At 44.4% G+C, this 27408-nt stretch overlaps 1 protein-coding gene across 1 annotated transcript in view; it reads left to right on the forward strand.

The window, feature by feature from the left end:
* The window catches only part of LOC126456794 (solute carrier organic anion transporter family member 5A1), a 243415-nt gene that overhangs the window by 141865 nt on the left and 74142 nt on the right, over positions 1–27408 (forward strand). The gene's annotated exons all lie outside the window — the stretch shown is intronic.

The following is a 27408-nucleotide window of genomic DNA, read 5'->3' on the forward strand; positions in this document are numbered from 1 at the left end:
AAATTGTTTCGACAACGAAAAAGTCAGGTCTGTTTAACGAGTAACGTAATTTTCGATATTATTTGACACTAAGGAAGAAAACAAGACATTAACTATAACCTAAAAGGGCATAATTTACAGCTTTTTAAAATGTGGTTGATGTGTCTGTTAGTATAAAAGGTATTTGTTTTAACTTGGAACGACAAAATATCTTGAAATGCATTGTCGAAGTTTTACTGTACAATCATATTTGCAGAACCAATTAAATTTGAACAAAAATATCAGTTGTTCAGAACGTTTACATTTTTAATTGAAAATGTGTTGTAGAATCAAACGAGTCGGTTGTTAATTACAAAAACCGGAAAATTGGGTTTTGTCGATTACAGCGCCAACTACCACGAAAAAAAAAGTTTTAGGTAAACCGTACATATTATCTGGCGTAGAATCCGAATTTGCATGAGGGAAGCAGGGGGGGGGGGCAGAGGTTAGAAGGTGGTCAGTTTTAGCATAGACAGATGTCCCGTTGAAAATATTAACTTTTCATATGGAACATTTTTTTTCGGACGATACATATTTTTCGAGATATTTAGTTGTTCTAAGTTAAAACAAATAACCTGTATATTTTGTCGAGCATTTAAATGTGAATGAATGTTTTGAAGTGTTTGGGCGGCACTTTTCCTATTGTTTCGTTTCTCAAGAGCGTGGAGACTTGTTAAGAACGGTGACTGCGAAATTTGCTTTAGCCTGTATAAACTCTGTTTTTATTACCTACATTCTGTTACTATATTTTGATTTTTCCGTAAAAAAGATGGTCTCTCACAATTGTACTTGCACCGTTCAGTTCCAAAAAGCACAGCAGACAGCTCTCACAATACACGCAGTTTTTGCGCTGACGTGTAAACTCGTGACAGGGGACATAGGACAGAAATAAAACGCTCTAGGCGCTGCAGTAAACTCGCTTGCCTGTAGTAGTCGATAGAGAAAGTTGCTCGCGTGAAAGGGTATTTCTTTTCAACCGCTGACTTTTACAAGAGAGAGGCTGTACAGACTCAAGTATTAGTTCCGACAGTACTGCAATACAATTTCTCACTGTTTGTAATTCAATAATTTTGATAAAATGACTTACAGGTACTAATCTAATACAGAAGTGTAGTCTAACTATTAACTTTCTCCAGTATAAGTGGGGCTGGTAGTTCACAACGCGCGTGCTCAATTGGTGGTAGTGATGCAGAAAGAAAACACATCTTCCTTAGACGAAAATAGATACCGATATAAATGCCGATAAATTTGTTGACTTAGCAAAATCGGAGTGTTTGGAAACAGCCCAATATTCTGCGCAGCTAGCTAGATTGTGAACTGCCGTGCACAATCTCTCTTTTTGTGGCAAGGGCTCCATTCAACGAAAGTCACTTAGGATTTTGCGTTGGGCGAGAGATATTACGATACATGCTAGCTGAGTACGGAAGAGTACCCTCTGTAAAACCGAATGCGGATCTGGCGACACATTTTCAACTCTTTCAACTGCCTTTCAACGCTATGGTGGTGGTTGTTTTATGGGAGGGACCAAACAGCGAGGTCATCGGTCCCATCGGATTAGGGAAGGAAGTTGCCGTGGCCTTTCAAAGGAACCATCCCGGCATTTACCTGAAGCGATTTGGGGAAATCACGGAAAACCTAAATCACGATGGCCGGACGTGGGTTTGAACCGTCGTCCTCCCGAATGCAACCAACGCTAGGGGTGCCTACTTCTGTGTCCTCCGCACGGCAGATAGTAGTGCTGCATGTGACTGTAGCAGCAGGTGGACCGTGTTCAGGCGTCGCTCTTTGATCCCCGTGTCAGAGGCACGAGCTTCCGTGTGGTGTGCTGTGGATGGCCGGCGCTTCGGCCAGACTTTCGGGGCGAAGAGAAATCGATCCCCGCCCCGCCGGCTTCCCTGTGCGCTTTGTAAATGTTGTTACGGATTTAGATGAAAGTTGGCCTGGTATCCAGCGGCCGCAGCGGCTAACCAACGGCCCGGCTCTTGCAGCAGGTCACGGGGAGGGGGTTAGCGGTTTCATCCCTTTTTAGATGCCCGTAAAGTTCGGAGCATCCACAGCGCGATGTATTAAAACTTCACCCGGTGAAATTTGCGTCCGTACAAAAACCGGTGAAATTTGCGTCCAGTATTGCTGAAAACTACTTGCTTCCTGTAACTCACGACCTACCTGGCATCCTGAGAGCAAAGTCCGAAGTAAACGTTCAGTATGGCAGCAGGGAACTGCTGTGGATTCCTTCCGAGTGCGTGTACGCAACGCACGTTCTACAGTGGGGTCCACGGGAAATACGGGCCACGCAACAAAGTTGTGACGTCATGCTAGTTGCCTAGTCCAAAATACATCGCGAACGCTCGGTTACGTACGGATCCAGGCAGGAAATCAGTACCCAATGAACTCCTTAACTTTGTCATGTGTCATCTGCAGCGTAAGTCTATTTAGACACATAGGCTGATGTGTTAAAGTAATCTCAAATAGTAACCTGCTTCCCCCTGGAGACGTTCGCTACAGCTCTTCCGCTGAAAGATGAGCAAGATCGCCAGGAATGGTCGACGTAAAGTTCCTCTAGCATATAGATGTTTTACTGATTCTAGTTGTTTTATCGTTTAAATCCTACTTTTCCATCTTTTACGCTGCCTTCTCTAGGCTAATACGAAAAATCGTCATGAATTCTCACTTAACAAAAAAGTTTTTCATTTTAGATTATAAGGGAAGTTGTTTTCATGTTTTTAAGTCACATGTCTTCTCCCCATGAACCATGGACCTTGCCGTTGGTGGGGAGGCTTGCGTGCCTCAGCGATAGAGATAGCAACACTGTAGGTGCAACCACAACGGAGGGGTATCTGTTGAGAGGCCAGACAAACGTGTGACTCCTGAAGAGGGGCAGCAGCCTTTTCAGTAGTTGCAGGGGCAACAGTCTGGATGATTGACTGATCTGGCCTTGTAACACTGACCAAAACGGCCTTACTGTGCTGGTACTGCGAACGGCTGAAAGCAAGGGGAAACTACAGCCGCAATTTTTCCCGAGGGCATGCAGCTTTACTGTATGTAGTAGCATGGAGAGCTGCATCAAACTAGTCTCTGGACTGAAGACCACAACAATACAAGTCACACGTGGAGAAAGCGCCCATGTAGCGCTAAGTGTGGGAGGAGAAGCTATGTACAGCTAATGTCATCTGTTTACGTGCATAATAACCCTTCGATTTTAGTGCGACAACGTTACTTATGCACATTACGTGTACCATATAATGCTGACCCACGAGTATGAACAATATTTTAATTTATATTTATTTTAAAGTTTGCTTTCTAAAGTATAAGAGATACTACGAGGGTTGGTACTTTAATAGTGGCAACTATTTATTTATTTACTACTACTACTACTACTACTACTACTACAAAATACTGTCCTTCAGAGTAGCCACCAACATTGTGGAACCTGTAGCCAGCGATATGGAAGTACAGACTGGCGCACGATAAGTCACCTGATTTGTTTCATGAATAACACGATTGTTGTTCACAAGATTTGTAATTTATTGATGTAGAAGTAAAGAATACAGCTTGGAAATACAACCTAATGAATCACATGTTCAGTATGACTGCCATTTTGGTTTACATCTTCAAGTCACACACGGGCACTTCTGACTCCGACACAAATCTTCTGGAATGGCGCGGCATAACTCCACAATGATGGCCTTAGGTTGCACTACATTTTCCGGTTTTCTGTGGTACACCTTCTCTTTAAGGAAACCCCAAAGGAAGAAGTCCGGGATCTGGGGCGGCCACAGCCAGCCGGGGTGGCCGAGCGGCTCTAGGCGCTACAGTCTGGAACCGCACGACCGCTACGGTCGCAGGTTCGAATCCTGCCACGGGCATGGATGTGTGTGATGCACTTAGGTTTGTTAGGTTTAAGTAGTTCCAAGTTCTAGGGGACTGATGGCCTCAGAAGTTAAAAGTCCCATAGTGCTCAGAGCCATTTGAACCATTTTTTTTTTTGGGCGGCCACATTCCTCCTCTTGCATAACGTTCTGGAAACCTGTTTGACAATACGCTAAGGCAAAGTCTTCCATGTAGGAAATCAAGCACAACATTGGCAGTATGGGGGCGTGCTCCATCCTACATGAACCATTGTGTTTGCAGTGGAAGAGAAGAGGTCACGAGTTGAGGAAGGAACTGATTTCGCAGCATGTGTAAATAGCTTTCACTGGTTACTGTGGCATCGAAGAAGAACGGACCGATCATTCTGTGGCTTGACATCGCGACCCACATGCACACTTTCTCCTCGTATGTGTTCTTTCGTGTTGATTATTCGCGGAGGTTCACGTGCCCAGAATCGAACGTTCTGCTTGTTCACAACACCGTTCACGTCAAAATAAGCTACGTCAGAAAATCATGTGTGGTGTACCACTGCCTCTCTGTCTTGATCGATTGCCTACCTTGCAAACTGCAGTCTCCGCTCCTTTTCTCTCGCAGTAAGCTTATGCACTACAGTCATCTTGTATGGATACAAGCGAAGGTCGGATTGAATAATTCTTTTTACAGATCGGCGTGAAATTCCCAACTCGGCACTGACTCTTCTTGTTGGTTCACTCGGACTACGAGTCAAAGCCCCTCGAACTGCTTCAATGTTTTGCAGCGAACGTACGGTACGTACTTGTGGCCGCTGACAATCCAAAACAGATCCAGTACCTTCAAATTTTTGATGTAATCTGCGTATTGTCTGTGGGCTGGGAACCCACCGTGTGCCGAAATGAGCACGAAACGTTTTCTGTGTCAACGTAGCGCTGTTCGTCGCCACGAACAGTAACACAATCTTCGTCTTTTGTGCGACAGCCGGCCGTGGTGGCCGTGCGGTTCTAGGCGCTTCAGTCTGGAACCGGGAGACTGCTACGGTCGCAGGTTCGAATCCTGCCTCGAGCATGGATGTGTGTGACGTCCTTAGGTTAGTTAGGTTTAAGTAGTTCTAAGTTCTAGGGGACTGATGACCTAAGATGTTAAGTCCCATAGTGCTCAGAGCCATTTGAACCATTTTGTGCGACGGTCAACCGTCCTTTGTTCGCCATCGCGGCAAACTGAAATGTAGGACTCACAACGGAAGCGATGAACTCGCAACAACATCTGGCGTAATTTCCACGAACTGCACGAAGTTGAGAGCACAATTTGAGAGCTATTGCCTCAATAGTGTACTTGTAGGATCAAAATTCAATCGGGTGACTTACCGTACGCCACGCTGTAGTAGGATAGTCTTAGCAGCGCTAGTTGCGTCGGTGGTTCATGTGGAGCGGTCTGTTGCCCGACGAATCTCTTTTAACAGTTCTGAAGTGAATGGCATGAAGTGCTTCCTTCATCTTAGGAATTAAGTTGTAGTCACAAGGGCTTACGTCCAGGGAGAGCGGTGAGTGGTGCAGCACTTCCCACCTCCATCGATCGAACAAATCAGTCACAACTAGGGCCATATGCACCCGAGTATTGTCCTGCAAAATCATGGGCGGGACCTGCAGAAAGTGTAGCTGCTTTTTCCTATAAGCTGTTCAGTTCTGGAACCCAGCCTGCGTCCAGCTCAGAGAAGGAAGCGTCGACACTTTCTGCGGGACCCACCCATCATTTAAGTGACGTAGCGCGCACAACCACTCACCTGCACTGTACATTGCTCTGTTAAATTAGTGTGTATGCCCTTTCCTGGATTTTTTGTTCGTGATTCATACTTACATCGAAGCTGGGCGCACCAAGTTTCTTCGTCTTTTAACCTAACTCTATGTTCCAAAATTTTACCTCATAAATTCCACACTGAACTCATATTGTGCTGTTTTCGAGCACGTGGTACACTGTTATTCTCAAGAAAGTCGAACTTACTAAACTCATTCATAGCGCTCTCACAAGACTTTCTAATAAGGCACGTTACCTGCAGTCAGCAAACTACGAAACTAAAGTAACGGGACATATTATGCGCAAAGGGTATATTTTGCGCGCTCTTTTCCTCTTCATTCGTGAAACGTTCGTTAGATGGACGTTACCGTACTCCAGTGCACTCTGGCGAGACATTTGCAAACTTACTCCTGTGGTGGACAGAATAGCCAGCGGCAAAACCAAAAAACGTGTCTAAAACACTGTCAAAACTGTGGTGTCACCGCCAGACACCACACTTGCTAGGTGGTAGCCTTTAAATCGGCCGCGGTCCGTTAGTATACGTCGGACCCGCGTGTCGTCACTATCAGTGATTACAGACCGAGCGCCGCCACATGGCAGGTCTAGAGAGACTTCCTAGCACTCGCCCCAGTTGTACAACCGACTTTGCTAGCGATGGTTCACTGACAAAATACGCTCTCATTTGCCGAGACGATAGTTTAGCATAGCCTTCAGCTACGTCTTTTGCTACGACCTAGCAAGGCGCCATTATCAGTTACTATCGATATTGAATCATGTTCACCATTAACGGATTAAAGTTAAGTATTCCACCAGCTACGTCCGTTTTTCTAAATTCTAATTTCCTTGCCCTGTTCCAGACCTCACGCCAGCCTGCGTGAGCTAAAACGTGTGCCTTTCGGCCTCATTCTAGTAACACGGTGTTGGCTCTCCTGCCAACCAAAACAAAAACAATAATACTAAACATCGATTAAAGACGCGTCAAAGCGTAATAGAGATGCACAGAGACAGTGATTCGATACCCAAGATTCAGCGACTCTGTTAATTCCCTTTTGATGTGTAGCGGAACTTGAAAATTGTGTGCAGGTTGGTAGGACACCCGTAGACTGAAACACCAGAGCCTTCAGGACGCCCATTAGAGCAGAACTTCAAGAAAACCACGCCCCCAAATCTCAGCTACATAGAACCAAACGGTATTTCAAGGCGCAGCCTTAAGACTAGCTACTACCGGCTCGAAAAACATCGCGTGGCACCACATAACAACAGTTCCAAAAACGTTGACCGGCATTATTTAAATCCGCGTGGGAAATACGCGAAATGCATTCAGATAACGTAAATTCTGTAACATGTTATTGAGAAATTCATTTTAATATATATTTTGGGGCGGCTCTGCCTCAGCGCCTTTAATTACGAGCCGCGTCAGGGCCGGATGATTATAATTTTACAACGTTGGTCATCGTCATTAACAGATATCAGGTATCTTGTAGAAGCAGTAAGTAGGAAGCGGAAAAGAACCAGTTCCTAAGGTACCTCTTCTTAGTGACTAAGATTACGCTACCAGTTACATTTACTTAAAATTATGGCGATGAAAGTACTTGGAAGAGGCTCCTCCTGGGAGAAGCACCAACGCGGCACAACAGTTAAGAGTCCTCTGCAACGCAACCACGTTTTAATGCCGAAGACATCTTCAGGAGACCTTGTCTTCCCATCTGCGTGCCTCGCACTTATTCGGAGGGACAAGGCTGTGTAGGGCTGCTGTTCGGCCAGTCTAACATAACAGTAGCGACAGCACTGCTGTAAAAGTTGTTACCGTTTGACAGATGGAACGACACTAGCGCTCCAAGCGGGGAGTAAGGTGAACATCAGACGCGTCGTAAGCATAATGTTTGTTTTGCATCCATTTCCTACGTAATTTGCGAAATATTTGAGTTATTTTCTTGCCTCCAAGGGTTTGTGTAGTATCAGAAGGCATATATGTTTCTAAAAATGATTCTAAAATAAGCGCAAGTACGGACAAAAACCATGAATGGAGTGGCAAGCTACAACACGTTCGTGAAGAAACACTTGTGACGTTGGATAGAATTGCAGCTTCCCTCGTTGGGATCAAAAGAAAATAAACACACTGATTCACACGTAAGAAGCACAGACATGTACCGCTACATGCAAAAGCAATCGACAGCTCATTTATCGTTCGGTAGGCCTACTGTGTTTGTCATTGTCGCCTGTTGCCACAAGTACTTCTTCCCTTCATCTTTATATTATTCTAAGTGGACAAGCAACTGCCAAATAGTGGGTGAAGTACGTTGAAAACATTGTAATGAGCTGATTAAATTTTACGCGAAACCAAATATTTGAATAATTTTCAAACAATCTGTCAGTGAACAAGATGCTAACAGAATAATGTCATCACACGAAGGAAGCAAGGAAAATTGACTAACAACAGGAGTGAATGAAATACATACCAAACATTACGCTTTTATAAGACACGAATAACTGCACTTAATCTAACCACTTCATCGTCAAAGCAGGTCTGTGTTGACGATTCACACGAATCTGGCACTGATACACGGAGAGCTAAACTGGCTGCTTCTATGTCATAGGACTGTTTTACAGCTTTAGATGGATTGTCGAACATTTGTGGCAGTTTCCTCTTCATCGTCAGTTGAGGTGGCTTATTTGGGATGTCAGAGAGGGACTGCATTCCACTCGAGTTTATTATAGTCTGCGTTCATGAACTGGTTTTGTTCGAAATGTAGCGAACAAAACCTAATATTATTATACAGGTAAACTGGGTCTTTTTTCATAACGTCTTCTCGTCTGCTATTAACTAGCCATTTTCTGCTCTAAAACGAAACATTAATCATTAATACACATGTAGTTTGCAAGTGAATACAGACGATACAGTTTGCCCGCATCTCGTGGTCGTGCGGTAGCGTTCTCGCTTCCCACGCCCGGGTTCGATTCCCGGCGGGGTCAGGGATTTTCTCTGCCTCGTGATGGCTGGGTGTTGTGTGCTGTCCTTAGGTTAGTTAGGTTTAAGTAGTTCTAAGTTCTAGGGGACTGATGACCATAGATGTTAAGTCCCATAGTGCTCAGAGCCATTTGAACCATTTTTTCGATACAGTTTAGTAACATGATGATATATACCTCTCAGGATTCTTAGGAAACCTAAAAAGACAGCTGTGGTGTCTTCTTCCTGTTGTTGCTGCAATTTATTACGCTACAAACGCTCCCACTTGTAAAAACCATTGTAGAAATCAAAATAAACAACCACTATACGCTCTCACGATCGCGCCGAACTCATAGTTTGTTACTGGCCGCTTGGGGCGCTGCTGGCGCGGCAGGCAACAAAATCGAGGCGAAGTGTCGCGACTGTTATGTTAGACTGTGGTTCGGCGAAGCTGAAGGGGCCGTTATGGCAGCAGCGTTGCTGGGTACGGTGACCTCTGCCCTCGAGCGTTTGTCCACCCAATTGCAGGGCTAGCGGCAGCGAGCGGCAGGTCAAATGCAGCTTCTCTTCGTCCACCGGCACCAGGCAAGCTTCCAGCGAGTGGGCGGCTGGCTAACGACGTTACTAGCGCCACTAAGCAGCCGAATGTGCTCTCCAACTGCCGTAACAGCGTCCAAAAGAGGAGATAGGGCCGAGTCACGTCTGGGTTCAAGCTTTGCCTTTTAAATGCGCCGCCATTACTGTGTGTGTACTACGTTTTAGGAATGGACTAAACTTTGACTTTACGAAATCAATGGTTTCTGTGCATGCTACTTGCGACGACGTTCGGATCATGGAGTTACTTCAAACTTCGTACACTTTCAGTGCTAGTAGTCCATTAGTACAACGTAATGTGCATTAAGTTGGAATTGTTCAAATGGCTCTGGAGACTATGGGACTTAACATCTGAGGTCATCAGTCCCCTAGAACTTACAACTACTTAAACCTAACTAACCTAAGTACATCGCACACATCCATGCCCGAGGCAGGACTCGAACCTGCGACCGTAGCGGTCGCGCGGTTCCAGACTGTAGCGCCTAGAACCGCTCGGCCACCCCGTCCGGCCCGCGTCTGTGTGAAAAATATCATTTTGTAATGTCGAAAGCACACCCGACGATTCATCTCACATATTGTTACTCATTATATTACTGAATAAAGTTATTTACACCTTCATTTATTGATGTTTGACTTTGGTGCCGAAAATTGCCGATCTGCGATTGAATGTACAGGGTGATTCAAAAAGAATACCACAACTTCCCCCATGAACCATGGACCTTGCCGTTGGTGGGGAGGCTTGCGTGCCTCAGCGATACAGATGGCCGTACCGTAGGTGCAACCACAACGGAGGGGTATCTGTTGAGAGGCCAGACAAACATGTGGTTCCTGAAGAGGGGCAGCAGCCTTTTCAGTAGTTGCGGGGGCAACAGTCTGGATGATTGACTGATCTGGCCTTGTAACATTAACCAAAACGGCTTTGCTGTGCTGGTACTGCGAACGGTTGAAAGCAAGGGGAAACTACAGCCGTAATTTTTCCCGAGGACATGCAGCTTTACTGTATGATTAAATGATGATGGCGTCCTCTTGGGTAAAATATTCCGGAGGTAAAATAGTCCCCCATTCGGATCTCCGGGCGGGGACTACTCAAGAGGACGTCGTTATTAGGAGAAAGAAAACTGGCATTCTACGGATCGGAGCGTGGAATGTCAGATCCCTTAATCGGGCAGGTAGGTTAGAAAATTTAAAAAGGGAAATGGATAGGTTAAAGTTAGATATAGTGGGAATTAGTGAAGTTCGGTGGCAGGAGGAACAAGACTTTTGGTCAGGTGATTACAGGGTTATAAATACAAAATCAAATAGGGGTAATGCAGGAGTAGGTTTAATAATGAATAGGAAAATAGGAATGCGGGTAAGCTACTACAAACAGCATAGTGAACACATTATTGTGGCCAAGATAGACACAAAGCCCATGCCTACTACAGTAGTACAAGTTTATATGCCAACTAGCTCTGCAGATGATGAAGAAATTGATGAAATGTATGACGAGATAAAAGAAATTATTCAGGTAGTGAAGGGAGACGAAAATTTAATAGTCATGGGTGACTGGAATTCGTCAGTAGGAAAAGGGAGAGAAGGAAACATAGTAGGTGAATACGGATTGGGGGGAAGAAATGAAAGAGGAAGCCGCCTTGTAGAATTTTGCACAGAGCATAATTTAATCATAGCTAACACTTGGTTCAAGAATCATAAAAGAAAGTTGTATACCTGGAAGAATCCTGGAGATACTAAAAGGTATCAGATAGATTATATAATGGTAAGACAGAGATTTAGGAACCAGGTTTTAAATTGTAAGACATTTCCAGGGGCAGATGTGGATTCTGACCACAATCTATTGGTTATGAACTGCAGATTGAAACTGAAGAAACTGCAAAAAGGTGGGAATTTAAGGAGATGGGACCAGGATAAACTGAAAGAACCAGAGGTTGTAGAGAGTTTCAGGGAGAGCATAAGGGAACAATTGACAGGAATGGGGGAAAGAAATACAGTAGAAGAAGAATGGGTAGCTCTGAGGGATGAAGTAGTGAAGGCTGCAGAGGATCAAGTAGGTAAAAAGACGAGGGCTAATAGAAACCCTTGGGTAACAGAAGAAATATTGAATTTAATTGATGAGAGGAGAAAATATAAAAATGCAGTAAATGAAGCAGGCAAAAAGGAATACAAACGTCTCAAAAATGAGGTCGACAGGAAGTGCAAAATGGCTAAGCAGGGATGGCTAGAGGACAAATGTAAGGATGTAGAGGCTTGTCTCACTAGGGGTAAGATAGATACTGCCTACAGGAAAATTAAAGAGACCTTTGGAGAGAAGAGAACCACTTGTATGAATATCAAGAGCTCAGATGGCAACCCAGTTCGAAGCAAAGAAGGAAAGGCAGAAAGGTGGAAGGAGTATATAGAGGGTTTATACAAGGGCGATGTACTCGAGGACAATATTATGGAAATGGAAGAGGATGTAGATGAAGATGAAATGGGAGATAAGATACTGCGTGAAGAGTTTGACAGAGCACTGAAAGACCTGAGTCGAAACAAGGCCCCGGGAGTAGACAACATTCCATTAGAACTACTGATGGCCTTGGGAGAGCCAGTCCTGACAAAACTCTACCATCTGGTGAGCAAGATGTATGAGACAGGCGAAATACCCTCAGACTTCAAGAAGAATATAATAATTCCAATCCCAAAGAAAGCAGGTGTTGACAGATGTGAAAATTACCGAATTATCAGTTTAATAAGTCACAGCTGCAAAATACTAACGCGAATTCTTTACAGGCGAATGGAAAAACTGGTAGAAGCGGACCTCGGGGAAGATCAGTTTGGATTCCGTAGAAATGTTGGAACACGTGAGGCAATACTAACCTTACGACTTATCTTAGAAGAAAGATTAAGAAAAGGCAAACCTACGTTTCTAGCATTTGTAGACTTAGAGAAAGCTTTTGACAACGTTAACTGGAATACTCTCTTTCAAATTCTGAAGGTGGCAGGGGTAAAATACAAGGAGCGAAAGGCTATTAACAATTTGTACAGAAACCAGATGGCAGTTATAAGAGTCGAGGGCCATGAAAGGGATGCAGTGGTTGGGAAAGGAGTGAGACAGGGTTGTAGCCTCTCCCCGATGTTATTCAATCTGTATATTGAGCAAGCAGTAAAGGAAACAAAAGAAAAATTCGGAGTAGGTATTAAAATTCATGGAGAAGAAATAAAAACTTTGAGGTTCGCCGATGACATTGTAATTCTGTCAGAGACAGCAAATGACTTGGAAGAGCAGTTGAACGGAATGGACAGTGTCTTGAAAGGAGGATATAAGATGAACATCAACAAAAGCAAAACGAGGATAATGGAATGTAGTCAAATTAAATCGGGTGATGCTGAGGGGATTAGATTAGGAAATGAGACACTTAAAGTAGTAAAGGAGTTTTGCTATTTAGGGAGTAAAATAACTGATGATGGTCGAAGTAGAGAGGATATAAAATGTAGACTGGCAATGGCAAGGAAATCGTTTCTGAAGAAGAGAAATTTGTTAACATCGAGTATAGATTTAAGTGTCAGGAAGTCGTTTCTGAAAGTATTTGTATGGAGTGTAGCCATGTATGGAAGTGAAACATGGACGATAACCAGTTTGGACAAGAAGAGAATAGAAGCTTTCGAAATGTAGTGCTACAGAAGAACGCTGAAGATAAGGTGGGTAGATCACGTAACTAATGAGGAGGTATTGAATAGGATTGGGGAGAAGAGAAGTTTGTGGCACAACTTGACTAGAAGAAGGGATCGGTTGATAGGACATGTTTTGAGGCATCAAGGGATCACAAATTTAGCATTGGAGGGCAGTGTGGAGGGTAAAAATCGTAGAGGGAGACCAAGAGATCAATACACTAAGCAGATTCAGAAGGATGTAGGTTGCGGTAGGTACTGGGAGATGAAGAAGCTTGCGCAGGATAGAGTAGCATGGAGAGCTGCATCAAACCAGTCTCAGGACTGAAGACCACAACAACAACAACAACTTTAGGAATTTAAAACTCTGCAACGACAAAAGGCAGAGCTAAGCACTATCTGTCGGCGAATTAAGGGAGCTATAAAGTTTCATTTAGTTGTACATTTGTTCGCTTGAGGCGCTGTTGACTAGGCGTCAGCGTCAGTTGATGCTAAGATGGCGACCGCTCAACAGAAAGCTTTTGTGTTATTGAGTACAGCATAGTGAATCGACGACAGTTGTTCAGCGTGCATTTCGAACGAAGTATGGTGTTAAACCTCCTGATAGGTGGTGTATTAAACGTTGGTATAAACAGTTTACAGAGAATGGGTGTTTGTGCAAAGGGAAAAGTTCTGGACGGCCGAGAACGAGTGATGAAAATGTAGCACGCATCCAGCAAGCATTTGTTCGCAGCCCAGGAAAATCGACTCGCAGAGCTAGCAGAAAGCTGCAAATTCCACAATCAACCACATTGGCACTTATCTGTCCGTAACTACCTGAACGTCAACTACCCGAGGCGATGGATCGGCCGCCAGGCAGCCCGTGACAGAGCACTTCATCACTGGCCTCCAAGAAGCCCTGATCTTACCCCTGCGATTTTTTCTTATGGAGGTATGTTAAGGATATGGTGTTTCGGCCACCTCTCCCAGCCACCATTGATGATTTGAGACGAGAAATAACAGCAGCTATCCAAACTGTTACGCCTGATATGCTACAGAGAGTGTGGAACGAGTTGGAGTATCGGGTTGATATTGCTCGAGTATCTGGAGGGGGCCATATTGAACATCTCTGAACTTGTTTTTGAGTGAAAAAAAAACCTTTTTAAATACTCTTTGTAATGACGTATAACAGAAGGTTGTATTATGTTTCTTTCATTAAATACACATTTTTAAAGTTGTGGTATTCTTTTTGAATCACCCTGTATTTTAATTGCGTTTTCACGACAAGCAGTTTCTCGTTCGTTGCCAATCAAATGTGAACAAGTCTGAAGGCGCTTGGTAAGTTTTTTAACTTGCCTATAGAAATAAAAGTCGCATAATATTTGTTTCAAAGATAAACGTTAGTAAACAGAAAAATAAAATAGAAAATTAGATAAAAGATTATACAAAAACACGTGTGTTTTCGTCATATTGCTCTTCAAATGTAGTATGTATGAAATAATGACTAATGTCGAAAAAATATAATTAAAAAAAAAAGACATGAGCAGGAATCGATCCAGCGATTCACCGACTGCGCAGCTTGAACGCTCGCCACATGAATGCTGCTATCTGGTCTCCAGTGTTGCAGCGCACCGGTCTACATCACTGACGAGTGAAACTTTTCTTACGACTTGCCAAAAATCGTCTAGCTAGTTTGCCTTAATGCTTTCACATTATGTTGTCCTAAATGACTACTAAAAGTATACAAAGTTTGAAGAAAATCCGTGATCCGAAAGTCGTGGCCGCCCTTTGTTAGTTGCGGTTTGTCACAGTTTAAAATGCAGGTTCACGAATTCGCAACTTGTATTCCTTCGCTGTCTACCAACGTTAAAATGCGGTTCCTGCGACTTCTGCGATTTGTCGCCGTAGATGTTAACACTGTGATCGCAAGTAGCAACTAATATAACAGGCACTGGCAATTATTTGCTATCTAGTATTTCTGGCCAAGTGATCTGCGCGCGCGTGTATGGGTATTCAAAAAATGGCTCTGAGCACATGAGACTTAACATCTGTGGTCATCAGTCCCCCAGAACTTAGAACTACTTATACCTAACTAACCTAAGGACATCACACACATCCATGCCCGAGGCAGGATTCGAACCTGCGACCGTAGCAGCCACGCGGTTCCGGACTGAGCGTCTAGAACTGCACGGCCACCGCGGCCGGCTGTGTGTGTGTGTGTGTGTGTGTGTGTGTGTGTGTGTGTGTGTGTGTGTGTGTTTTTCAACAGCGTGCCACTGAAGTTGTAATGCGATTTGAAGGGGGGTGATAAATAAATGTGATGTGGACTCTGACTGAATAATGAAAATACCACTCTCCCCTTGTTAAGTCGTCCGACACCACCAAATTTTCTGCCAAGTTGCTGTTGACAAGGACTTCGTTATTTGTTGTAACGTTGATGATATACTAATGAAAAAATGGTAAATACAGACCTTCCAGCTGAAAGCTGACATCAGGAATAGGTTAAGTGCAAGAGTTGAAGATACGTGTACGTTGGAGGAAATTAGTATAAAGGCACGTGGGTATTTGTGGGAAAAATAAGATGCTTATTTACGGATTTTATGTTGCAAGCATTTTTCCCGTACGGTTTGCAATAAAACAAATCAAAATACACTCTCATTTTACGATTTGCATTGGTACCCATGAAATTTCAAGATACAAGACAATGTTAGGAGTGGTTGGTTGGTTGGTTTTGGGGAAGAGACCAAACAGCGAGGTCATCGGCCTCATCGGATTAGGGAAGGACGGGGAAGGAAGTCGGCCGTGCCCTTTGAAAGGAACCATCCCGGCATTTGCCTGGAGCGATTTAGGGAAATCACGGAAAACCTAAATCAGGATGGCCGGACGCGGGATTGAACCGTCGTCCTCCCGAATGCGAGTCCATTAGGAGTGGAAATTGATATAAAAGCACTTATGAATTGTTGTCAGGAGGAGAACCTAACGTATACAGTAAATAGATTACAATTAGTATTTAGTCGAACCTCCATTGTTGTTAATAACTGCGAAAATCCTCTTAGCCATTGATTGTATAAGGGTAGTTATCTCTTCTTCAGAGACTGAGGTCCACACCATTCGAATTGCAGTCATCAGCTCGGCCGCAGTCTCAAGTTTTCGTCCATTGCGATAAACACGAGGTGCTGGATCCCCATACATTCTCTGCGGGATTTGAATCCGGACTTCCCGATGACCAGCTCAGAAACAGAATTCCTCTATCTTGAAATCACGACTTTGTCTTGGCAGACCTATGAATCTCAGCGTTACCGTGTCGTAATAAGAAATTATCATTGTCAAATTCCTCATAAACACAAGCCACTTCAGTTTCCAGTATTCCTGTATAATCATCGTATTTCATTTTGGGGTGCAGCCATGCTGTGTTGGACGTGCCTTTAGCACAAAATGCTGCCCAGATCATAACGCTGCCACTACCAGACTTTCTGCTCATCCGAACGCGTTCATCTATACGGGGATTATGCCAGTAATGCTGAAAACCGTCTGGCACATCCAAATTAAGCGTTCTTGCGCAAAAGTCATCGTTTAAAGGTGGCTTATGGAGCCGTTTCATGAATGCCAGATTCGCGTCTTGAGCCAGGTTTTGTCTAAAACGTCTGGAAGTGACTTATAACTGCAAATCACCCACGATTTGAGATGAACAAAAGCCGTTGACTTTTGCTTTAGGCAGAATCAAACATGTACCTATTGCTGACAATTTTCGTGTTTGGACATATTCGCCATTTTGTCATACTATGCACCCAATCTGAAAAAATTATCAATAACACAACTGGAACGCCCTAATTTCTTAGCAGTCTGGCGATTAGATAGGCCTATTTCTTCGTGCGCCACAATAATTACTTGCTCAAGTACTCGGGCTTAATCTAGTGGTGAAATAAAAATGTGTTTTGTTTTGCTTTGTTGTAAACTTTACGGGAAAAATGCGTACAATTCCAAATACGTAAATAGATATGTTTTTCCACAAACAGTCAAGTGCTTTTATACTAATTTCCACCACTGTAGTTTAGCCTTACGTTTACGTTTGTGTCATATTTAAACACACGCAACGTACTTTTCATAATAAGTACTGAAACTGCAAGGTAAATTCAGAAAATGGACGTACCATTGTCGGGAGAAGTAGTGTCTGCAGGCATCTATCACAGCGCACTACTCCCCTTAGTGATAAAAAAAAGCCTAAAGTCTCTAGCTCCTATTAACCATAGTTCTGTCCAGAGGTCTTTTATAGAAGCCATTTGCCTGCCTTGTACGGAAGTGAAGACAGAAGAGGCTTTAAGCTTTAGAAATGTGATACTACAGAAGAAGATTAGATTAGGTAATGAGGAGGTACCGAATTGATTCAGGGAGAAAAGAAATATACGGCACAACTTGACTAAAAGAAGGGATCAGTTGATAGCACACAATTGTCGAGCGTCAAGGAATCGACATTGTGATAAGAAGACAGTGAATTAACAAAGGAGATAAATTTCCTCTATGAGTCGGCGAGCGTTGTGAATATTTTCTGAATAAAACCCTTCAGATCGCTTAATAAATCTCTTTATTTGTTGCGCCGTTCCGGCTACTGCCACCATCCATACATCCATATCCACACATGCTATAAAAATTGACTTACGTATGTATGTACACTCCTGGAAATTGAAATAAGAACACCGTGAATTCATTGTCCCAGGAAGGGGAAACTTTATTGACACATTCCTGGTGTCAGATACATCACATGATCACACTGACAGAACCACAGGCACATAGACACAGGCAACAGAGCATGCACAATGTCGGCACTAGTACAGTGTATATCCACCTTTCGCAGCAATGCAGGCTGCTATTCTCCCATGGAGACGATCGTAGAGATGCTGGATGTAGTCCTGTGGAACGGCTTGCCATGCCATTTCCACCTGGCGCCTCAGTTGGACCAGCGTTCGTGCTGGACGTGCAGACCGCGTGAGACGACGCTTCATCCAGTCCCAAACATGCTCAATGGGGGACAGATCCGGAGATCTTGCTGGCCAGGGTAGTTGACTTACACCTTCTAGAGCACGTTGGGTGGCACGGGATACATGCGGACGTGCATTGTTCTGTTGGAACAGCAAGTTCCCTTGCCGGTCTAGGAATGGTAGAACGATGGGTTCGATGACGGTTTGGATGTACCGTGCACTATTCAGTGTCCCCTCGACGATCACCAGTGGTGTACGGCCAGTGTAGGAGATCGCTCCCCACACCATGATGCCGGGTGTTGGCCCTGTGTGCCTCGGTCGTATGCAGTCCTGATTGTGGCGCTCACCTGCACGGCGCCAAACACGCATACGACCATCATTGGCAGCAAGGCAGAAGCGACTCTCATCGCTGAAGACGGCACGTCTCCATTCGTCCCTCCATTCACGCCTGTCGCGACACCACTGGAGGCGGGCTGCACGATGTTGGGGCGTGAGCGGAAGACGGCCTAACGGTGTGCGGGACCGCAGCCCAGCTTCATGGAGACGGTTGCGAATGGTCCTCGCCGATACCCCAGGAGCAACAGTGTCCCTAATTTGCTGGGAAGTGGCGGTGCGGTCCCCTACGGCACTGCGTAGGATCCTACGGTCTTGGCGTGCATCCGTGCGTCGCTGCGGTCCGGTCCCAGGTCGACGGGCACGTGCACCTTCCGCCGACCACTGGCGACAACATCGATGTACTGTGGAGACCTCACGCTCCACGTGTTGAGCAATTCGGCGGTACGTCCACCCGGCCTCCCGCATGCCCACTATACGCCCTCGCTCAAAGTCCGTCAACTGCACATACGGTTCACGTCCACGCTGTCGCGGCATGCTACCAGTGTTAAAGACTGCGATGGAGCTCCGTATGCCACGGGAAACTGGCTGACACTGACGGCGGCAGTGCACAAATGCTGCGCAGCTAGCGCCATTCGACGGCCAACACCGCGGTTCCTGGTGTGTCCGCTGTGCCGTGCGTGTGATCATTGCTTGTACAGCCCTCTCGCAGTGTCCGGAGCAAGTATGGTGGGTCTGACACACCGGTGTCAATGTGTTCTTTTTTCCATTTCCAGGAGTGTATTTATGTATGTACGTTCCACAACTCCTCCTAAAGCACTGGACCGATTAAAACCAAACTTGATAAGCGTATCGCTTGCCGTCTGGAAATCATCGCTGTGTGGGTATGAGCCACCTTCCCTTCAAAGGGGTGAGAGTGGGGGTGAACACGTGGATACCCAAACTTTAGTCACCCAGTATTTGAGAGTGAGAGCACGTAGAGACTTGCGACAAACTTTACGCATAATTTCAAACATTTTCGAAACTTTGTCTCGCTGACGACCCCCACAAAATGACGAAATGAAAAAAAAGTTGTCGCTTAAAGCAGTTTCGCTGTTCATGCAGAAAAACTGCCGCACGAAACATGACGTTTTAATATATTACTACGTTACTAAAATCTGTATCGTGACACGTTTCGCAGACAGTATTTACATATACCACTGAATGTACCAGAAAAATTATATTGTTGTACGAAGTATAGTTCAGGATACATGACAGTGACATGCGTGAAAAACTGCCGCATCATGAGAGACGTTTTCATTTATTACTTCTCTACCACTATAAACACGTTTCACAGACAGTAGCCACATACAACAGTGGATGTATCTGCAAAATGAAATCATTGTGCAACACATAGTTCTGGAGATAAGACTTCATAAACAGTAAACTGCGTGTAAATGAAACTGCAGAACGAAATTCGCTAGAGAAAGGTGAAATATGAGTAGAAATACGTGTGAACTATGTTAAATATACCGGGTGATCAAAAAGTCAGTATAAATTTGAAAACTGAATAAATCACGGAATAATGTAGATAGAGAGGTACAAATTGACACACATGCTTGGAATGACATGGCGTTTTATGAGAACCAAAAAACTACAAACGTTCAGAATGGCAATAATTAGCATAACAAAGTAAGACAAAGCAAAGATGATGTTCTTTACAGGAAATGCTCAATATGTCCACCATCATACCTCAACAATTGCTATAGTCGAGGAATAATGTTGTGAACAGCACTGTAAAGCATGTCCGGACATATGGTGAGGCATTGGCGTCGGATATTGTCTTTCAGCATCCCTAGAGATGTCGGTCGATCACGATACACTTGCGACTTGAGGTAACCCCAAAGCCAATAATCGCACGGACTGAGGTCTGGGGACCTGGGAGGCCAAGCATGACGAAAGTGGCGGCTGAGCACAGTCATCACCAAACGACGGGCGCAAGAGATCTTTCACGTGTCTAGCAATATGGGGTGGTTCTAATAAAACCCCATGTCATTCCAAGCATGTGTGTCAATTTTTACCTCTCTATGTACATTATTCCGTGGTTTATTAAGTTTTCAAATTTATACTGACTTTTTGATCACCCGGTATGTGAAATATATTTGACGTGTGCGTACGTGGGCAAAGCCAAGGGTAAAAAGCTACAAACAAACTCGTGGAGCGATCTCAACCAAATCTGATACACATACCAGTTACAATCTGGAAAGGAATACTGTTGGGGTAAGAATCACCAGCCTTCTATTGAGGTGAGCGTGGTAACTTGAAGAGAGAAGGGGGAGGGGGAAGACGAACAGACAGGGAGGGGAAAGTGAGGAAATGGACAGAGAGAGGGGAACAGAGTAATGGACAGAGACAGGAAAGAGGAGGAGACGAACAGAGTAAGTAAGGAAAGAAGAGGAGGTGGACAGAGGCAGGAGGAGCGAGAGATGGGCAAAGGAGAGGGGGCAGGAGGAGATGGATGGGCAGAAGGGGAGGAGGAATCAGACATAGAATGAAAAGAGGAACAGATGGACAGTGACAGGGAGAGGGAGAGGTGGGTAGTGAGAGGGGAGATCGGCAGAGAAAGGAAAGAGAAGCAGATGGACAAATAGAGAGAAAAGTGGAAATGGAATTAGAGGGGGAAGTATGAGATTGACAAGACAGGGAAGGAGCAAAGTGACAGAGGGGGAAGGCGGAGATAAACAGGGGCAGAATGAGATGGATAGAGGGTGGGGGTGGAGGTGGACAGAGAGATGGTGGAGGAGGAGATGGATAGAGTGAGAGGGAAGGACGAGATGGGCCATTAGAAGAATGGAGTAAATACATATGTGGGCAACGTTGGGGACTCAGCCAGTGAGACATTATATATAAATAATCTCACTGGTATATATATAACAACTTAGAACTAGCGAAAAGATTCAATGTCGGTACTAAAAACTTATGCCTGCTCAAGGCCTCAACTACTCCCGATTAGGCATAGGTTTTTAATACTTTGTTTTGAAGGTTCTAAGTTTTTTAATGTCTGAGGATGGCAGTATTTGAAACGACGTAATAATTATATTTATTAAGTGATCTACACTTTTTTTTCACAAAATATGGAGGAGGGTGTTATGGATAAATGTTGTTTAGGTAGACCTAGACTTGATAAAAGTAAATAGCTATAGTTCTGCTGAACTGAATAGGTTTGTGCATGACAGACTATCGTGGAGAACGGCATTGTTTACCAGTCTTCGTATTGAAGACCACGGCAACACAGCAAGAACAGCTAGGTACGAATTTTTATTCCCGTTGATAGGCATTATTTCTGCGATTACAGTGAGGGTGTCTGCAACAGGTTAGCCAGGACCAATGGAAAGTGGATTTTATTCCGGAAACCGCTACAGTAGGTACGAATTCATTTACATTACTTGTGCATTATGAGTTTACCACCTTCACATCTTGGAAGAGTGTTGTTGATAATTGGCAAGAGTTCACGTGGTTTCATTACAGCGAAGCGTCGGTATTCTTTGCGCACAATCTTAGAGACTGTTGATGTACAATTTTGCTAGCAATATCTTACTCGGAAATCAGTGTGGTCATCAGGTATGAACTGCCTTTGGGCGTCACGTGAAGCGACATACTGTACAAACACAACTGTGAATAAGTTCTTAAATAATATTGTATGTTAACAACGCGGCAAAGTGAAGGTATTTTAATCTCTGTCGTTCCAAGACAACCCGTACATACTATATTGTGTGTCTGGCGCAGTTATTAGATCGGTTACTGCTGCTACAATGGCAGCTTATCAAGATTTAAGTGAGTTTGAACGTGGTGTTATAGTCGGACCAAGAGCGATGGGACACAGCACCTGCGAGGCAGTGATGAAATGGTGATTTTCCCGTACGACCATTCCACGAGTGTACCTTGAATATCAGGAAACCGGTAAAACATAAAATCTCCGACATTGCGGCGGAAGGAAAAAGATCCTGCAAGAACGGGACCAACAACGACTGAAGGGAATCGTTCAACATGACAGAAGTGCAACCCTTCCACTAATTGTTGCGGAGTTCAGTGCTGGGCCATTAGCAAGTGTCAGCATGCGAACCATTCAATGAAACCTCATCGATATGGGCCTTCGGTGCAGTCGGCCCACTCGTGTACCCTTGATGACTGCATGATACAAAGCTTTACACCTATCCCTGGCCCGTCAACAGCGACATTGGACTGTTGATGACTGGAAACATGTTGCCTGGTCGGACGAGTCTCGTTTCAAATTGTATCGGGTGGATGGACGTGTACGGGTTGGAGACATCATCATGAATCCATGAACTCTGGATGTCAGCGGGACTGTTCAAGCTGGCGGAGACTGTAATGGTATGGGGCGTGTGTAGGTGTAGTGATATGGGACCACTCATATGTATAGATACAACTCTGACAAGTGATAAGTGACACATGCGTTAGCATCCTGTGTGATCACTGTATCCATTCATGTCCATCGTGCATTCCGAAGGACTAGCGCAATTCCAACAGGACAATGCCACACTCCAAACGTCTAGAATCCGCTGGCCACCAAACCCCCAAGACATGAACATTATTGAGCATATCTGGGATGCCTTGCTACGTGCTGTTCACAAGAGATCTCCACTCAGTCGTCCTATTACGGATTTATGGAGAGGCCTGCGGGATTCATGGTGTTAATTCCCTCCAGCACTACTTCAGACGTTGGTCGAGTCCATGCCTCATCGTGTTGCGGCACTTCTCCGTGCTCGCGGGGGTCCTACACGATATTAGGCAGGCGCACCAGTTTCTTTGGCTCTTCAGTATAACAGGATATACACACTTTTATATATGAATTCGTAAATATGTTGTTCCATCAGGAAAAGTGTTGTGTCTAGACAAGACAGCCTAGACACAGTGAGAGGAAGCCGAAAGGCACGCGCTAAGCCAAAGCAGGGTGCGTGAAGGTCTGAAACAGGATACGTAATGAATGCTATAAAGAAAAGTACATAGCTTCTGGAATACTTAACTTTAATCCATCCTTTTGGTACATCTGGAGCTTGTGGCGATACAAGTGAGACTCTTTAGATACATGCAATGTTACTAATGGCGCCTTGCTAGGTCGTAGCCATTGACTTAGCTGAAGGCTATTCTAACTATTGGCTCGGCTAATGAGCAATGCTTCGTCCATGTAGTCGCTAGCAAAGTCGTCCGTACAACTGGGGCGAGTGCTAGTCCGTATCTCGAGACCTGCCTTGTGGTGGCGCTCGGTCTGCGATCACACAGTGGCGACACGCGGGTCCGACATGTACTAATGGACCGCGGCCGATTTAAAGCTACCACCTAGCAAGTGTGGTGTCTGGCGGTGACACCACAAAAAGAAAGAAAAATCCATTCACATGATTGTTCTGAACGCTTAGCGAGTCATATTTATAGGAATATGCTTGCTACACTTCCACACTTGCGCTATTCCACTCAATGTCGCAACTTTTATTTATTTATTTTGGTTTTAAACACTCTAAGGTGGATAGAAGTGCCTTGGAATACTTGGACCTATAGTACAAAAACGTAGTCATGTATACCGCTGCCTCATTAACAAGCATTTTAAGTACACTTGTTCTTTTTATCGCAGCTCCCAAGTTTTCAGTCGTCAGAAGTGGCAGTTCTTGTACGGTACGTAGAGTCGCTGGTGTTTTGGCTCCGGCAGTTGCTATCCGTTGTTGCCGTCCTCAGCGATTGAACTATACAGTACTCATTGACGATTTGTGCTTCGTTTCGTCGTGCTGTCTTATGTTTCATTTTGTTAAAATGAAAGAAGGAGCACTTCCTACTCCATTGTGGGTGTTGCCGACAGCTCCTTGACGGAAAAGCAAGCTTAATGTATGCATTACTATCAGAAAAATAGAAACAAGAAACTCAGATATGTTGGCTGTACTGTGCGACGGAAAATCCACTCCTCACATTTACCTGTAGCACCATTCAAGAAAAGTAACTTTGTCCTCAGTTTTATTAAAAAATAATTTCCTCCTCCTTCTTCACCTGCACGCGGATGTTGCAGATTCTGTTTAAGTCAGTAATCTAATGATATTAATATGTATTAGTATACAGCAGAGCATACGATAGAGTATATTGCTCGAGGCTTAGTTTCCAGTAATAACGAAGACCTATTGGGCGTCTGCCCACGTTGCCAGGTTAAGACAGATTGTTCATGAATAATGGACGACCAAGCAGTAATAAACAATTTTTCGCGCTTCTTGTAGCGGACAAGAACCAAAGAAGCAGTCGTAACTTTTTACTCACTAGCAGTCTAATTCTTTAACTGCTAACCTCGTCAAAATGTGAATACTTCTTACGCTCTATACAATATTATCTTATCTTTTTAGCAAGCGTGGAAGCCGGTTCCGTTACGTGCATCGCTGATACCAAAGATTGTTCTTCGTAAGCATCAGCAAATATTCCAGTTTTACACGGCAAAGAGTAATTACAAATTTTGAAAGTCTGCGCGCCCAGGAACACTAGACAGTTCCGCGAATTCTTCATCCCCTTTAGAGTTGTGAGCAAAATTATCAGTGTATTGTTAGATATAGTGTTAACCACAATTAAAATTTCACGTTAGCCACATTAAATGGCGGCTAACTGCGTCTACATTAGTTTTAACTCAAATCTCTAATAAGAAATGTTTATCTTTACAGCCTTTTATGATCTTCAATAGGGCATACATAATGTTTGCCCACGGCACTAAGGTACGTTAATATTATGCATACCTTTGCTCTTTTGCTGTGTGTTTTGTAACGTAAGAATATATACTTTCGTCTGTCATGTTATTACGAGTGTGGTCATGTTAGTACTGTGCGTGCCAGGTTTATCTCCGTACAATTTGAATGCAATGTGTCTTCCCTTCAGACGTTGGTGAGATTCATCTAGCCAGTTAACAGTTACTAACGACCGAATGCACGTAAATACATTGATTAAACTTACCAACTGATTGTTTTTAGAATGTAGCCCTACATCCGTTTTTGAATTCCCAACAATAGAAAATAGCCCTACATCTCTTTTTGAATTCGTAACAATTTTGCATTGTTGCGATCCGATGCTCGTGTGTGGGGCTCTTAAGGAAATAATAATTCGAGTACACTAGACAAAAACGTGGTAGTTTTTATTTGCATAATCCCTGCAGTACGCTTTTGCGCCACATATAGTTCGCACAGGGAAGTTAGTTGCCCGCATCTCGTGGTCGTGCGGTAGCGTTCTCGCTCCCCACGCCCGGGTTCCCGGGTTCGATTCCCGGTGGGGTCAGGGATTTTCTCTGCCTCGTGATGGCTGGGTGTTGTGTGATGTCCTTAGGTTAGTTAGGTTTAAGTAGTTCTAAGTTCTAGGGGACTGATGAACATAGACGTTAAGTCCCATAGTGCTCAGAGCCATTTGAAGTTAGGAATTTTCATCACTCTTGTTTGTAAAGCATTTTTTGATTTCCGTCCGGTCACCTAAGAAGCGCGCGGTAGTACTGGAATATTACCGAATGTTATTTCATTCTTATTAAAAATTAAATGACATTCGAAGCTATATTGTTTCTTGTCCGTTTTTACTTCTGAACTGCAACTGCTCACACCACTGCAGGTTAGCTGGACCGCTGGCTGGCCAGTGCTGTCCAAGTTTAATGCGCCGGTAAAGCTGTTGTCTGTGTGCGTGTAACACAGCATAAAAGTACCCTTATAATCGTACTTGATTGTGCTGGTCACAGTTTGGCTTCCGCTCCACGTGAAACGAAATCCAATGAGATCCAAGCAGACACGGAAGAATACATGGCGTAATGTTTACATCAGGTTTATCCAATGATGAACATAGTGTAGTTGCCAGTTTTCTAATTCCACAGTCGATTTTTGCTCCCATGTAAACGCATGCGGTTTTGACACGTGCGTGGTTTCTTCTTGTTTCCGAAAATTTTCCGCTAATATGGACGGAGTGCCTTTTTGCACCGTAAAGGATAAGTAGAAATATTAGACTGAAGCTATTTACATCTCATTAACTGAAGAGAAATAGTGATTGTGCTGGCAAAATCAAAAACTATAATAGCTGATTTGCCGGCCGGAGTGGCCGAGCGGTTCTAGGCGCTACAGTCTGCAGCCGCGCGACCGCTACGGTAGCAAGTTCGGATCCTGCCTCGGGCGTGGATGTGTGTGATGTCCTTAGGTTAGTTATGTTTAACTAGTTCTAAGTTCTAGGCGACTGATGACCTCAGAAGTTGAAGTCCCATAGTGCTCAGAACCATTTGAACAGCTGTTTTCCAGGCCCCATATTACACAGGGCTAGCAAATCCGGTTCAGACCTTAACATGTAAACACGAAAACGAAAAATGCTTTTCGAAATTTGGTTTTCGTCTTTCAGTAGGTGTATCGCAAGTAAACGTAGCGAGTGATACTTTCATTGAGCCGTTTGCTCCCCGTGGGCCGCCGGTTGGACACTCCTGATAAGAACAAATGTTCAAATGTGTGTGAAAATCTTATGGGACTCTACTGCTATGGTCTGCAGTCCCTAAGCTTACACACTACTCAACCTAAATTACCCTAAGGACAAACACACACACCCATGCCCGAGGGAGGACTCGAACCTCCGCCGGGATCATCCTCACAGTTCATGACTGCAGCGTCGAGACCGCTCGGCTAATGCCGCGCGGCGTGATAAGAACAATGTTGGACTACAGCTAGAGATGAAACTAGGTCACCGGAAGAGCAACGCAAATGGTTCAAATGGCTCTAAGCACTATGGGACTTAACATCTGAGGTCATCAGTCCCCGAGACTTAGAACTACTTAAACCTTACTAACTTAAGAACATCACACACATCCATGCCCGAGGCGCGATTCGAACCTGCGACCATAGCAGCAGCGCGGTTCCAGACTGTACCGCCTAGAACCGCTCGGCCATAGCGGCCGGCAAGATCAACACATGCCAGGAAGGTGCATACATGCTAAACCTCAAAATCGATGATGGTGTGCTTAGGCCCTTATGCTTCTCACGAGGGAACCTCCCCATCGCACCCCCCTCAGATGTAGTTATAAGTTGGCACAGTGGATAGGCCTTGAAAAACTGAACACAGATCAATTGAGAAAACAGGAAGAAGTTGTGTGGAACTGTGAAAAAATAAGCAAAATATACAAACTGAATAGTTCAAGGGAAGATATCCAACATTAAGGACGATAGGAACGCAGGAGTGCCGTGGTCTCGTGGTAACGTGAGCAGCTGCGGAACGGAAGGTCCTAGGTTCAAATCTTCCATCGAGTGAAAA

This window comes from Schistocerca serialis, chromosome 2 (genome assembly GCF_023864345.2).
Source record: "Schistocerca serialis cubense isolate TAMUIC-IGC-003099 chromosome 2, iqSchSeri2.2, whole genome shotgun sequence".
Lineage (NCBI taxonomy): Eukaryota > Metazoa > Arthropoda > Insecta > Orthoptera > Acrididae > Schistocerca > Schistocerca serialis.